Below are 12517 nucleotides of genomic sequence, written 5' to 3' on the forward strand. Positions count from 1 at the left end.
TGCTTTGCTTCCTTTGATTGCTCATGTTGCCACTCAATTACTTGACTTTTCACCTCTTTATCATAGTAGAACTCTGCTTCCAGAGGGGAGAGCTTTGTCCCAAATTGCTGGGTTTTTCACAGCTGTCAGAGATATTAGGAAGGCACTATCTCTACAGCCCCACAAGCTCTGATTCACTGGTCACACACCTCAGCATTGTGATCCAGATCCAAGCAGGTTAAAGCAAGAGTGATTACCCTCTGATTGGTTGCTTCCTTCCTCCCCCCCCCTCCCCAAGATCTTCAGGCCAGGGACTCTGAAGCAGCCATGGAGAGGAGGCTGCATATCTGTCATGCCTCTGCTTCTTCTAGCTCCAGGGCAGAGGCCAGACTGCTCCTCTGCCCCCCCCCCCAGTTCCAACAGAGCTCTACACTGTCCTTTTATTTTGTCTTTGGCATTTATGGGTTGATATTTCCGGAAACTTCCACAGCTGCTCATGATTCACTCTCCTGAGGTCCACTCCAGCCTCTGCTGGTCCGGGCCACCCTGAGGCTAAAACTGTGGGCTCATGCATGGCTGGTCTCAGCTCCCAGTGCTCTGAGATGGACACTTCCTGTCCACCTGCCGGGCTGCCTTCAGCAGGAGATTTGTTTCTCTCTGTCACTTTGTGGGTTCTGTATCTCTAAAATTTATTTAGAGTCATATTTTTATGGTATTTGAGGTGGTTATGGGGGTAGCTCATGGAGTTTTCCTGCTTCTATGCCTTCATCTTGGCTCTGCCCCTATATTAATTTTTTTAAGTTTTTTTTTTTTCCCCAGAAACCAAACCAATGCAATCAGGAGCAGAACAAAAGTAGGAAACTGGACAAAAACATTACCACAAATTTCTCTGATAGAAACTTTATTTCACATAAACCCAGACATACTCACATATGCAAATACATCACCTAGTATATATTTGTGTGTATGTCTATATGTATATACATGAATATGTGTGTACATATGTGTGTATATATGTGTATGTATGTATATGTATGTATTTATATACCATTACCAGTCATTCTGTTATTGATAAATGATGAAAGGACATGAACTGGTAATTCTCAGAAAAATCAAAGTTCTCTATAGTCATATAAAAATGTTCAGAATTTGCATTAAGTAAAAAAAATCAAATTAAAATAACTCTGAGGTCATAACATTTGTCATATTAGTTTATCTAATAGAAAAGGAAAATGGCACATTTTGGAGGGGATGTGGAAAACTTGGGACTCTTTTTCACTATTGATGGAGTTGTGAACTGAACCAATGGTACTGGAGAACAATTTGCAGTTTTGCCCAGAGGGCTGTAAAATTGTGCATCTCCTTTGACAAAATAATGCCACTACTAGATCTGTAACCCAAAAAGATCAAAGAAAAAAGCAAAGGACCCATGTGTACAAAAATATCTATAGTAGCTCTTTTTTTTGTGGTGGCAAAGGATTGGAAATTAAAGGGATGACCACCAACTGGGGAAGAACTGAAAAAGTTATGGTATAAGATTGTGATGAAATACTATTGTACCATAAGAAATTATAAGCAGGGTGCTTTTAGAAAAACCTGGGATTACTTACATGAATTGATGCAAAATGAAGTGAGCAGAACCAGGAGAATATTATACATTGTAATAGCAATATTGCATTATGATCAGCTGTGAATGACAGCTATTTTGATCAATACAATGATCTAAGACAATTCTGAAAGACTTATGTTAAAAAATTCTATGCATGTTCAGAGAGAGGGAACTGATGGAATCTGACTACAGATTGAAAAATAAAAAAAATTCTTAGTTTTTCTTGCTTTTTTCTGCAACATGGCTAAGATGTAAATATTTTGTATGATTTTATATGTACAATTGATAGCAATTTTCTTGCCTTTTCAATGGGTGTGGGTGGAGTATGAGGGAGGGAGAGAATATAGAACTAAAATATAGCATAGAACTCAAATATAGAACTCAAAATTTTTGAAAAAGCAAATTTTCAGTCAGGATGGCAGAGTTAAAACAGGAATTTACTTGAGCTCCTACTCCAGTCATCTCCAATACCTGTAAAAAAAATGACTCTAAACAAATTTTAGTGCTACAGAACCCACAAAAATGACAGAGAGAAACAAATTTCCCACTGAAGGCAGCCTGACAGGCCAACAGGAAGGGTCTATTGCACTGAGCTGGAGGTGGAGCCCAGTCTAATGTGAGCCGGGCTGGCCCAGACCCAAGACACAGACTGTTCAGAGCAGATTTCACGGGACTGATTCACCAGCAGCTGTGGTGTTTTCCAGACTTCACAACCCATAAATGCCAAAGAGAAAGTAAAAGGTTAGTGGGGAATTCTGTTGGAACTGGGTGAGAGAAAAATGTGGTCTGGCCCCTGCTCTTGGAGTGGTGGAGATGGCAGTGGCTACTGCAGCTGCCTCTGTGATTGCTTTCAGCTCCAGGGCCACAGATCATAGGGGGACCAAGAGGCTGTACAGAAGGTATTTGCAGGAATCTCTCTACTGGCACTAAGGCAAAATTCTCTTGCTTTGCCCTGCTTGGATCTAGTCTCAGTCTTGGGTGGTGGTCCTAGGGTGAGGAGCACTAGTGTGGCAGAACTTGTTGAGGCTGTGGATAGGCAGTCATCCTCACAGTTCTGAGGCAAGTGCCTGGAAAAAGTTCTGACAACAGCTGCACAAACCCCCAGAAATTTGGGATGTAGCACTCTGTACTTGGAAGCAGAGTTCTACCATGACAAAGAGCTCAAAAGTCAAGTAATTGGAAGGAAAGATGAGAACACAGAGGAAGTGCAATCAGATTATAGAATCTTTCTGGGGGGACAAAGAGGGTCAAAACATAGAATCATAAGGAGATAACAAAGACAAAAGTCCTGCATCAAGAGACTCCAAGAAAAATGTGAATTGGTTGCAGGCCATGGAGGAGCTCAAGAAGGATTTTGAAAATCAAGTAAGAGAAGTAGAAGAAAAATAAAAACTATGCAAGAAAATCTTGAAAAACATGTCAACAGACTGAAGAAAATAACACCTTAAAAATAGACTAACTCAAATTTCAGAAGAGGCCCAAAAAGCCAATGAAGAGAAGAATGTCTTAAAAAGCTGAATGTCCCAGATGAAAAAGGAATTTCAAAAACTCACTGAAGAGAATGATTCCTTCAAAATTAGATTGGACAAAATGGAAGCTAATGACTTTATGAGAAATCAAGATACTATTAAACATATCCGAAAAAAATAGAAGGCAATGTGAAGAATCTCATTGGAAAAACCACTGACCTGGAAAACAGATCCAGGAAATAGAACTAAAAAATTATTGGCTTACTGGAAGCTATGATCAAAAAAAGAACCTAGAAATCATCCTTCAAGAAATTATTAAGGAGTGGCTAGGTGGCTCAGTGAATAGAGCACTGGCCCTGGAGTCAGGAAGACCTGAGTTCAAATCTGGTCTCAGACACTTAACAGAGAAACTAGCTGTGTGACCTTGGGCAAGTCACAATCCCAATCGCCCTCCAAAAAAAAGCAAAAAAAAAAAAAGAAATTATCAAGAAAAATTGCCCTAATATTTTAGAACTAGAGGGTAAAATGGAAATGTAAAGAATTCACTGATCTATTCTTGATAAAGATCTCAAAAAGAAAACTCCTAGGAATATTATAGCCAAATTCCAGAGTTTCCAGGTCAAGGAGAAAATATTGCTAACAGGAAGAAACAATTAAAGTCCTGTGGAAACACAATCAGGATAACACAAGATCTAACAGCTTCTACATTAAGGAATCAAAGGGCTTGAAACATGATATTCTGGAGGTCAAAGGAGCTAGCATTAAAACCAAGAGTCACCTACCCAGAAAAACCGAGTACAATATTTCAGGGGAAAATATGGAAATTCAATGAAATAGAGGACTTTCAAACATTCTTGATGTAAAAACCATAGCTGAACAGAAAATTTGACTTTCAAATACAAGAAGCAAGAGAAGCATGAATAGGTGAATAGGAAAGAGAAATTATAAGGAACTTTTTGAAGTTGAACTATTTACATTCCTACATGGAAAGATGATATTTGTAACTCATGAGATTTTTCTCTGCATAAGGATAGTTGAAAATATTATACATTTGTATGTATATATACATATATACACACATACATATGTATGTATATTTATATGTGTATGTATATGTGGGTATGTATGTATATGTATATACGTGGGTATATTTTGTACATGTATACATAGAAGACACAGGGTAAGTTGAATGTGAAGGGATGATATAAAAAATAAAATTAAGAAGTGAGAGAGAAATATTGGGAAGAGGGGGGAGATAGAATGGGGTAGATTATCTCAAAGGGGGCAGGAGAAGGCTGTTACAATGGAGGGGAAGAACAGGAAGATGAAAGGGAAAGAATCAGCCTTATTCACATTGGATTTGGCTTAAGAAGGGAATAACATATTGTAATGGCAAGCAAAGAAGTAAATACCTTATTTCAGCTATTTAATTATTTAGCACCTTGTTTCAGTTCAAGTTTCTTTTAAGCCTTACCCATGATTATATCATCTTTTTTAAGAAATAAAACTTATGAAACCTAAAACCTGTGAACCCCACAACTTTTGAATCCCTGTTGGGAGCAGCTAATGACAATATATAAAGAGGAGGCCAGGCTAGGACAGAGCAAAACTGAGACTGAGAACAAAACTTGTGGCAGAACTAAGAAGAGAACTCTTGTGGTGGCAGAGTTGTGAAAGAGAAAACTTGTGGTATCCTGGCAGTCTATGTTTGTCTGTTATGTCTGTGTTGATGTTTGTTTCTGATACTTTGTACAGAAGCCCTGGGACATTGCTGGAAGCCCTGAAAAAGGATTTTCTGGTTGTCTGTTTACAGAAGTCCTTGAGCAGGGTTTTGGAGGTCCTGGGACTTCACTGATGATTTGGGTTGACCTCTTAGACCTTGTTTATGCATCTCTGTTGATTTCACAGGCAGATAGTGAATTGATGATGGTGCTGGCAATGTGCATGAATGTTGTTTTGGCTCTGTTAAGCTTTGTCTTCCCAGAAACAGGAACAGTGAAGGTGGACTGGACACTGTGAGCTTCAATATAGAATAGGAACTGGATGAGGAACTGGAGGAGGAGCTAGACAAGAAGCTGAGAACTGCCTGCCTTTGAATCCAGGTTACAGTTGGGTAAATTCATGTAGGAGCTGGGACCATGGAAAAGGAACCATGGAATCTGAGAGCCAGCCTCCAGTCAAGATGAAAAGACCTCTTCTTGGGTACCTAATGCTAAATGAGAAGATTATGATTTACTGTGACCTAGGGGTGGAGAACTTTGACCTTTTTACTTTGTTTCCCTTAAGGAGGCCTGCTCCTTAAGGATGATTGAGTTAAGGACTTACTGAATGATATCTTTTCTTTAAAACTAGGTGACTACTTTGGTGAAAACTATGTGGCCACTTTAGTGATAACTTGTTATGCTATAAAATTGTGAATGCTGTACTTTGGTTTCTGTAAGACATGTTTTGTCTTAGTTTGTTACTGAATAAATAGTGCGTTCACTATATTATGTAATCAGAACCTTGAAGCTGTTCACAGCAGCAGTCCTCTGGAAAGCTGCTTGTGCTTGGCTTTACACATACACACTCAGTTGGGTATCTTGCCCTACAGGAAAGTAGGAGGGAAGGCAATAAGAGGGGGGATGATAGAAAGGAGGGCAAATGGGGGAGAGGGCAGTTAGAAACAAACACTTTAGAAAAGGGACAAGGTCAAAGAAGAAAATAGAATAAATGGGGGGCAGGATAGGATGGAGGGAAATATAGTTAGTCTTTCACAAGATGACTACTCTGGAAATGTTTTACATTACTACACATGTATAACCTATATTGAATGTTTTGTCAGTGGGTTTGGGTGAGGAGAGGAGAAGGGAAAGAATCTGGAATTCAAAGTTTTAAAAACAATTGTTAAAAAATGTTTTTTTTACATGCAACCAAGAAATAAGATATACAGGGTATATAAATCTATCTTGCCCTACAAGGAAGTAAGGGGGAAATTGAGGGGATATGAGAAAGGGCAGATTGGGGGAAGGAGTATTCAGTATGCTTGCCATCTTTGGCTGGGGAGTAGGGGGTAGATGGGAAGAAAATCTGTAACTCAAAACCTTTGGGAAATGAATGTTGAAACCTAAATATAAAATTTCAAAAATGTAAAAATTACATAAGCAAAAAAAAGAAAAATTCATTTCAAAAGAAATAAAATTCTATGTGGTATAAATGCACACAATATACATACACATATGTAGATGCATATATTCATGCATATATGTGTATATGTAAACATACATACTTATCATTTATACATATGTATAATCATAGTTTTCTTTCATATACTTATTTTAAACATATTTTCTTTAGTCTATATATATTCATTTCTATATATTATTATTGTTATTCTTTAGATGTATATATTCTTTAGCAGTCTCAGAAGAATCCATGAGTGTTAACTCTAGGTTTTCTAGCAATTTGTTAAATTCTATATTTTCCCTTTTGTTTACCTTGCTGTTAAATTTTCCTGAAAATTAGAGATGGACATCAAAGTCTCTCATTATTATTGTATCACTGTCTATTTTTCTTCGTAATTCAGTTTTTTTTCTTTTAAATGACAAATCATTTTCTGCATATAAGTTCAATGTCAACATTGATTTGTTGCTATTTCTCAGTTAGGTTTTTGGGATTATCCTTTGCACAGCCAGTACTTTATTTCTTCAGTTAATCTTCCTTTAAGGCAACTTTATTCTCATAGCCTCTCTTTCCCTCCCTTCCAGGCATCTCTGGTCTCTCTCTCCCTCCTCCTCCCCCTTCTCCTCCTCTTCCTTCTCCTTTTCCTCCTTCCCTTCATCCTCCTCCTTCTCCTCCTCCTCCTTTTTCTTCTCCTCCTCCTCTCTCTCTAATTTTTAAGTTTTGCTTTATTTTAAATTAGTTTTGTACTTTCCTTTGGTCCATTTATCTAATTCTTCTCCTCATTATTCCTTTCAACTAAGTACTTAAGGAAAATCTCCCGCCACCCCTTTAATTTTATTTTTCTTAGTGGTTACTTCACTCTATATGTCTTTTTTTTTGCTTTTTTTTGGAGGAGGAGGCAGGGCAATTGGGGTTAAGTGACTTGCCCAAGGTCACATGGCTAGTAAGTGCTAAGTATCTGAGGTTGGATTTGAACTCAGGTCCTCCTGACTCCAGGGCTTTATTACTCCACCTAGCCACTCCATATGTCTTTTTAAGGAAGGAAATTTCTTTCCCTTATTCTCTTATTTTTTTTACCTTAATATTTTAGACCTTTTGGGGGATTGGTTCATGACCTTTATACTTATTTATTCTTCCTTCTGTCTCCATATTACTCATGGAATTAAAACTTCTGTGATACCTACTTTGAATACTCTATCATTCTAAATAGTTTCGTAATTGTTACCTTATGCATTTTGCCTCCCCACATTTTTACCTGTGACTCCTCACTCTAAGAAGTACAAATTTCTGCAGGAGATGGAGAAGACAGAAGTATTGTCCCCTGCTAGAGATTTTATCTTGATCCCTGATAGTGCATTTCACCACTTTAATAACCCATGATCATTTCCACTTATTTGCCATGAAATTTCTCCAGATTCATGACCTTCTCTCCTTCTGGATATGAGTTTTCCCTAGTAACTTTTATTTCCCTTCTCTTGAGGCAAGATGTTGTCTAATGAGGCATATTACTCTCTTAAAGGTACAGGTGTGTTTATAAATCATCCTACAAAATATGCTTATTGTAAATTCCTCATCCCCTACTATTGAATATTTCTTTGCCCCCATGAAAGTGTTCTAGGGTGGTACCTTCTGTTCCAGTGAATTGAAATTTTTTGTCTTTTCTCCTGTTTCAATTCCTTCCTGAGCTTTCACCCTCATTCTCCTATAGTCTCTCTCCTTCCTGAGAGATTCCAGGAATCTTTCTTTTCATTTTTATTAGTAGCTCAATTCCAGTATATCACAAATTCCTCTGTGTTTCATTGAAGCTATATCACTTCTCTCATTCTGCAGTTTGGTCACCCCCCCCCCCATAAAACAACAACATTGATGCAGCCTTAGTCACTATTATAAGGTTTAATTCTTAATGCTGCAAGGCTGTTCTTCAAATATCACTTCTTCCATTTATATTCCACATTTACCCTAGTCTCCTAGTTTACTTTTAGAAAGAAATCTCTTTTGTTCCTCTGTTATCCTGTTCTGTTGCTTTTGTTTTTTTTTTCATTTTTCTCCATAAATGTATCATTCAATATTTAGCATTTTATCCATGAATCCCCTTCACAAAGATAGTTTATTTCATCCATTATCTACACCTACCTTGGTTACTTTACTAGTTTATCTAACCTGTACTCCTGTAACCTGTTCGGTTTTTTTTTTGGGGGGGGGTGTTGTTTGTTTTCTTTGTTTTTTTTCAAAATGAAACATCTCTTATAAGATTTTATAGGAATTTTTCAAATTTCTTTTTTATTAAATGTTCATATACATATTTTATTTAATGTTCATATACTTGAATAGATAATTAGGCTTAGGTTTGCAAGTTATCGCACCTTGGGTAACATCTTCAAATCCTTTGACCTTCTGACTAAAATAAATTGTATTTGTTCCTAATGCTTCTGGTGAGTCCAGAGTAGACTTGTGCTGATTGAATTGCCTTTCTTCATACTTAAAGTCTCTTCTTAATTTACTTTAAAAATATGTTGTCTGTGACAATGTTAAATTTGACCACTATATGTCTTGAAGTTTGCAGAATAGATTTTTTACTTCTTCTTTTTTTTCTGTCTTTTGGAGGGCAATTGGGGTTAAGTAACTTTCCCAAGTTTACATGGCTAGTTTTTTTGTGTGGGTGTTAAGTGTCTGATGCTAGAACCGAACTTGGGTCCTCCTGACTCCAGGGCCAGCGCTTTACTCACTACGCCACCTAGCCACTCCCTTTGACTTCTTTTTTTTTAAATTTTCTGCTACAGGAAATATATAGATCCCTTTTTTGATCCCCTGCTCTCTGTATTTAGGAGTTCTGGGCAGTTATCTTTTATTGTCCTTTAATTGTGGTTTTCAAGAGTTTGTTTTTTTATTTGTCCTGTTCTTCAAAGGGATTTACTATGCTAAAAAGTATTTGTCTCTTTAAAGCTGTTTTTATACTTCCCTTTTTGAAGAATAATGTTTTTGCTTATATAAAACTCATGTTTCTTGAAAACATTACTTTTTTACTTCTCTCCCAGATTGTCCTTTAATTCAGTATATTTATACTCTTAACCAGTTTTCCCCCCTCTTTTGTTTTTTGGGTGAAAAATGCCATCATGGTTTCAAGTTTTTCCATTCTGAAAATTATTTCTTCTATGTGGGCCATAAATTCTTTCTTCACAATTTTTATTTCTCTCCTGAAGTATTTGGCAATATCCTGTTGTGGAAATGCAAGTGATCTTGTGCTTCATCAGATATTTATTCATTTTCTTTTGTCTTGTAATATATATTCAAAAATCCCTAGTCTCTTTCTGATGACCTCTTGGCCATAATTCTTTCTATTACAAATACCTTCCCTGATGGTTTATCTCTTTGTGGACAAAGTGTTTAACTTAATTTTCTCCTGAGATGTTTCATAAATGTTGACCTTTTTTCCTTATCATTTTCCTCCTATCACTCACTTTCTGACTTTTGATGGTGGTTTCCTTGGTGGCTAGATCTCAAAGTTGTCTAAGCCTCCTTCCTTGCTGGGGAATTTGCTTTTCCCTGATCTTTGTGTCCCAAGTCACTTATGGTGAAATGGAACTTTTCTCAAGTAGAATGCCATTCCTTTTTCCTTCAGATCTAAGGTCCTGCTTGCTCCATGATGGTGTCATTTCCCAGGTTTTTTTTTGTTCTTCATTTCTTTGGCTGATCACTGTTTCAGTATATAATGCCACTGTGACACTACATAAGACAGTTTAAACTGTGGGATTTCAGCTTTTTCAAGAACAGAGTTCTCTTTCTCTTTCTGTGTGTGTGTGTGTGTGTGTGTGTGTGTGTGTGTGTAGTTGATTTCTGTTTTTAGCCTGTTATTGTGTATTACTGACAGTCTAGAAGGGAGAGCTCAATGAGAGCAACAGGGATTAAAGATTAGCCTTCTTTATTTAATTGATAGGGTGTCTTATCCCTTTATGGTCATTGGCATTGTACACAATGGAGGCAAATAAAATTAATCTATTTTTTGCACATAATCCCTGCTTTAGTAAGGATTAAAAAGTCGTGAGGATTGGGTAAAATGTTTAGTTCTTTATATTGACGGTTTTGTGATCCTGAAACCTAGTGATCTATTAATTACCAAATCTAAAGATCTTTACTTGGTTTTCATCTTTCTTCATTCCCCTATAAATGTTGATGCAGTCAATCACCATCTCCTCACATGTACTCTCTTTTCCAGTTTTTTTTAAATCTATCTTTCCTAGTTTTCACATTTGCCTGACTACTCCTCAGTCTCTTTTTGTGGATTTTCATTTGGGTCATGTCTGCTAAACATGGATGTCATACAAAGCTCTCTATTGAGCAATCTCATTTCACTCCATATAAATATGTTTTTGATCTCAACAGCTCCCATTAATTAATTTTCATCTCTGTGCCCATGATTCCCAGATCTATATATGTAACCTTAATCTCTCTCCTGATCTACAGTTACAAATCATCAATTACCTTTTTGATATGTCAAATTGGAAGTCTCATAGACATCAACATGTCGAAAACAGAACTCATTTTCTTCTTCTTCCACCCCAACACTCCTCTCTTCCCAAATTTCCTATTATTATAAAGATAACTACTCTCCTTCCAGTAATCCAAACCCACAACCTTGGTTTCATCTTCAATTCCTAATAGACACTCAACCCAAATATCCAATCTGTTATTAAGTCTTGTTTTTACTTTCACAACATGCCTCATGTAGCCCCTTCTCTCCACTCTTATAGCAACCACTCCAGTTAAGGACAGCCTCATCATTGTTTTATCTGGATTGCTGCAAGAGTCTTCTGTCTACCTCTTTCCCTCTTCTAATTCATTCTCCACTCAGCTACCAATGATTTTCCTAAAATTTAGGTTTCATTATGTTACCACCTTCTGCCCCCCAACCACACAATAATATCTAGCTGCTCGTGATTATGATCAAATATAAAATCATTTGATATTAATTTTAGATCTACCATATTTGCATAGATAAATGATGTCTATATATTATAGGCACTTTGAGAAAAGGGATTTTTTTTAATGTCTGTCTTTAATCCCCAATATTTAGCACAGCATCTGGTGATAGTAGACACTTTTTATCATGTCTTGTTGATTGATTGGTTGGTTTATAGAATCCAGTTATTTGTGAACATGTTTATTTGACTCTAATTTGATTCTAAGTTCCTGGAGAGGTACAAACCATGTTCTTATATCTTCCATTTATGCTAACAGCACATATCAAAGGCAATCAGTAAGCATTTGCTAAATTAATAAATACATACATGATTCACTCTATCCATATAAAATAATTTGTCTTGAATTCTATTGTTAATTTAATACATTTATTTTTATTTTAAAAGATGTTTTGTAGATTTTTTAATAATATCAATCAATTGGTATATTACTTTTCTACTGCAACTCCAAATTAGCAGGTCTTCCCTTATACCATAGAAAAATTGTAAAGTAAAACCAAAGGATACTGATACTGCTTCTGAAGGAGGGAGGGGGGGGGAGAAATATTTGGTACCAAATTCTCCAACTCCACAAAGTAAGGTAATGAATCACATGCTTCCATGTCTTCTGTAGTACAGCAGTTATACTTGTTCTGTTGTTCTTTTGGTTTATATTAATGGGTTCATTCTGTATGTTGTTTCCCTGGTTCTGCTTTCCACACTTTGAATCAATTGATGCAAGTCTTCCTACATTTCTCTGAATTACTCATATTTATATTTTCTTATAGAACAATATGGTGCTGATAGCTTCATATAACACAATTGCTTAGTCATCTTCCAATCAGAGAGCACCAATTTCACTTTCAGTTTTTTTATAGCCATATTTGTATGTATTTAAACAATCAGAAAGATAATTAGATTGATACAAATGAGCTATATCAGACTTGGCTGAATATAAATAACAGAGTTACTAAAAAGATATATTGGGTCAAAGTTGATTTGTTGGTACTAGAGGACATGGTTTCATTTCAGCATGAGAGCAAAATTCCTGATCCAAATACATACAGTTATTTTTTTTTAACTTGTTGGACCAAGGTATAATTGTTCTAGGAGAAGATTCATATATCCAGGATTTGGACTATGTAGAGCCTGCACATTATCTGAAATTGATGATACTGCCAGGGGGGCAGCCAGAAGGAAACTGGCTCCTGGCTAAGCCAGAAGGTGCTGTGCAAAGTTGATCTCAGCTTAAAAAAATATTCTTCTTTTCATACCTTGGAAATCTTTGGGTTTTGCTTTAGACTTCTTCCTCTAGATTGATCAAGTGATAGTGAATGGAGGGA

The sequence above is a fragment of the Petaurus breviceps genome, unplaced genomic scaffold (genome assembly GCF_028583685.1).
Source record: "Petaurus breviceps papuanus isolate PSGF00001 unplaced genomic scaffold, PetGlider_PUasm1.0 90822, whole genome shotgun sequence".
In the NCBI taxonomy this organism is placed as follows: domain Eukaryota; kingdom Metazoa; phylum Chordata; class Mammalia; order Diprotodontia; family Petauridae; genus Petaurus; species Petaurus breviceps.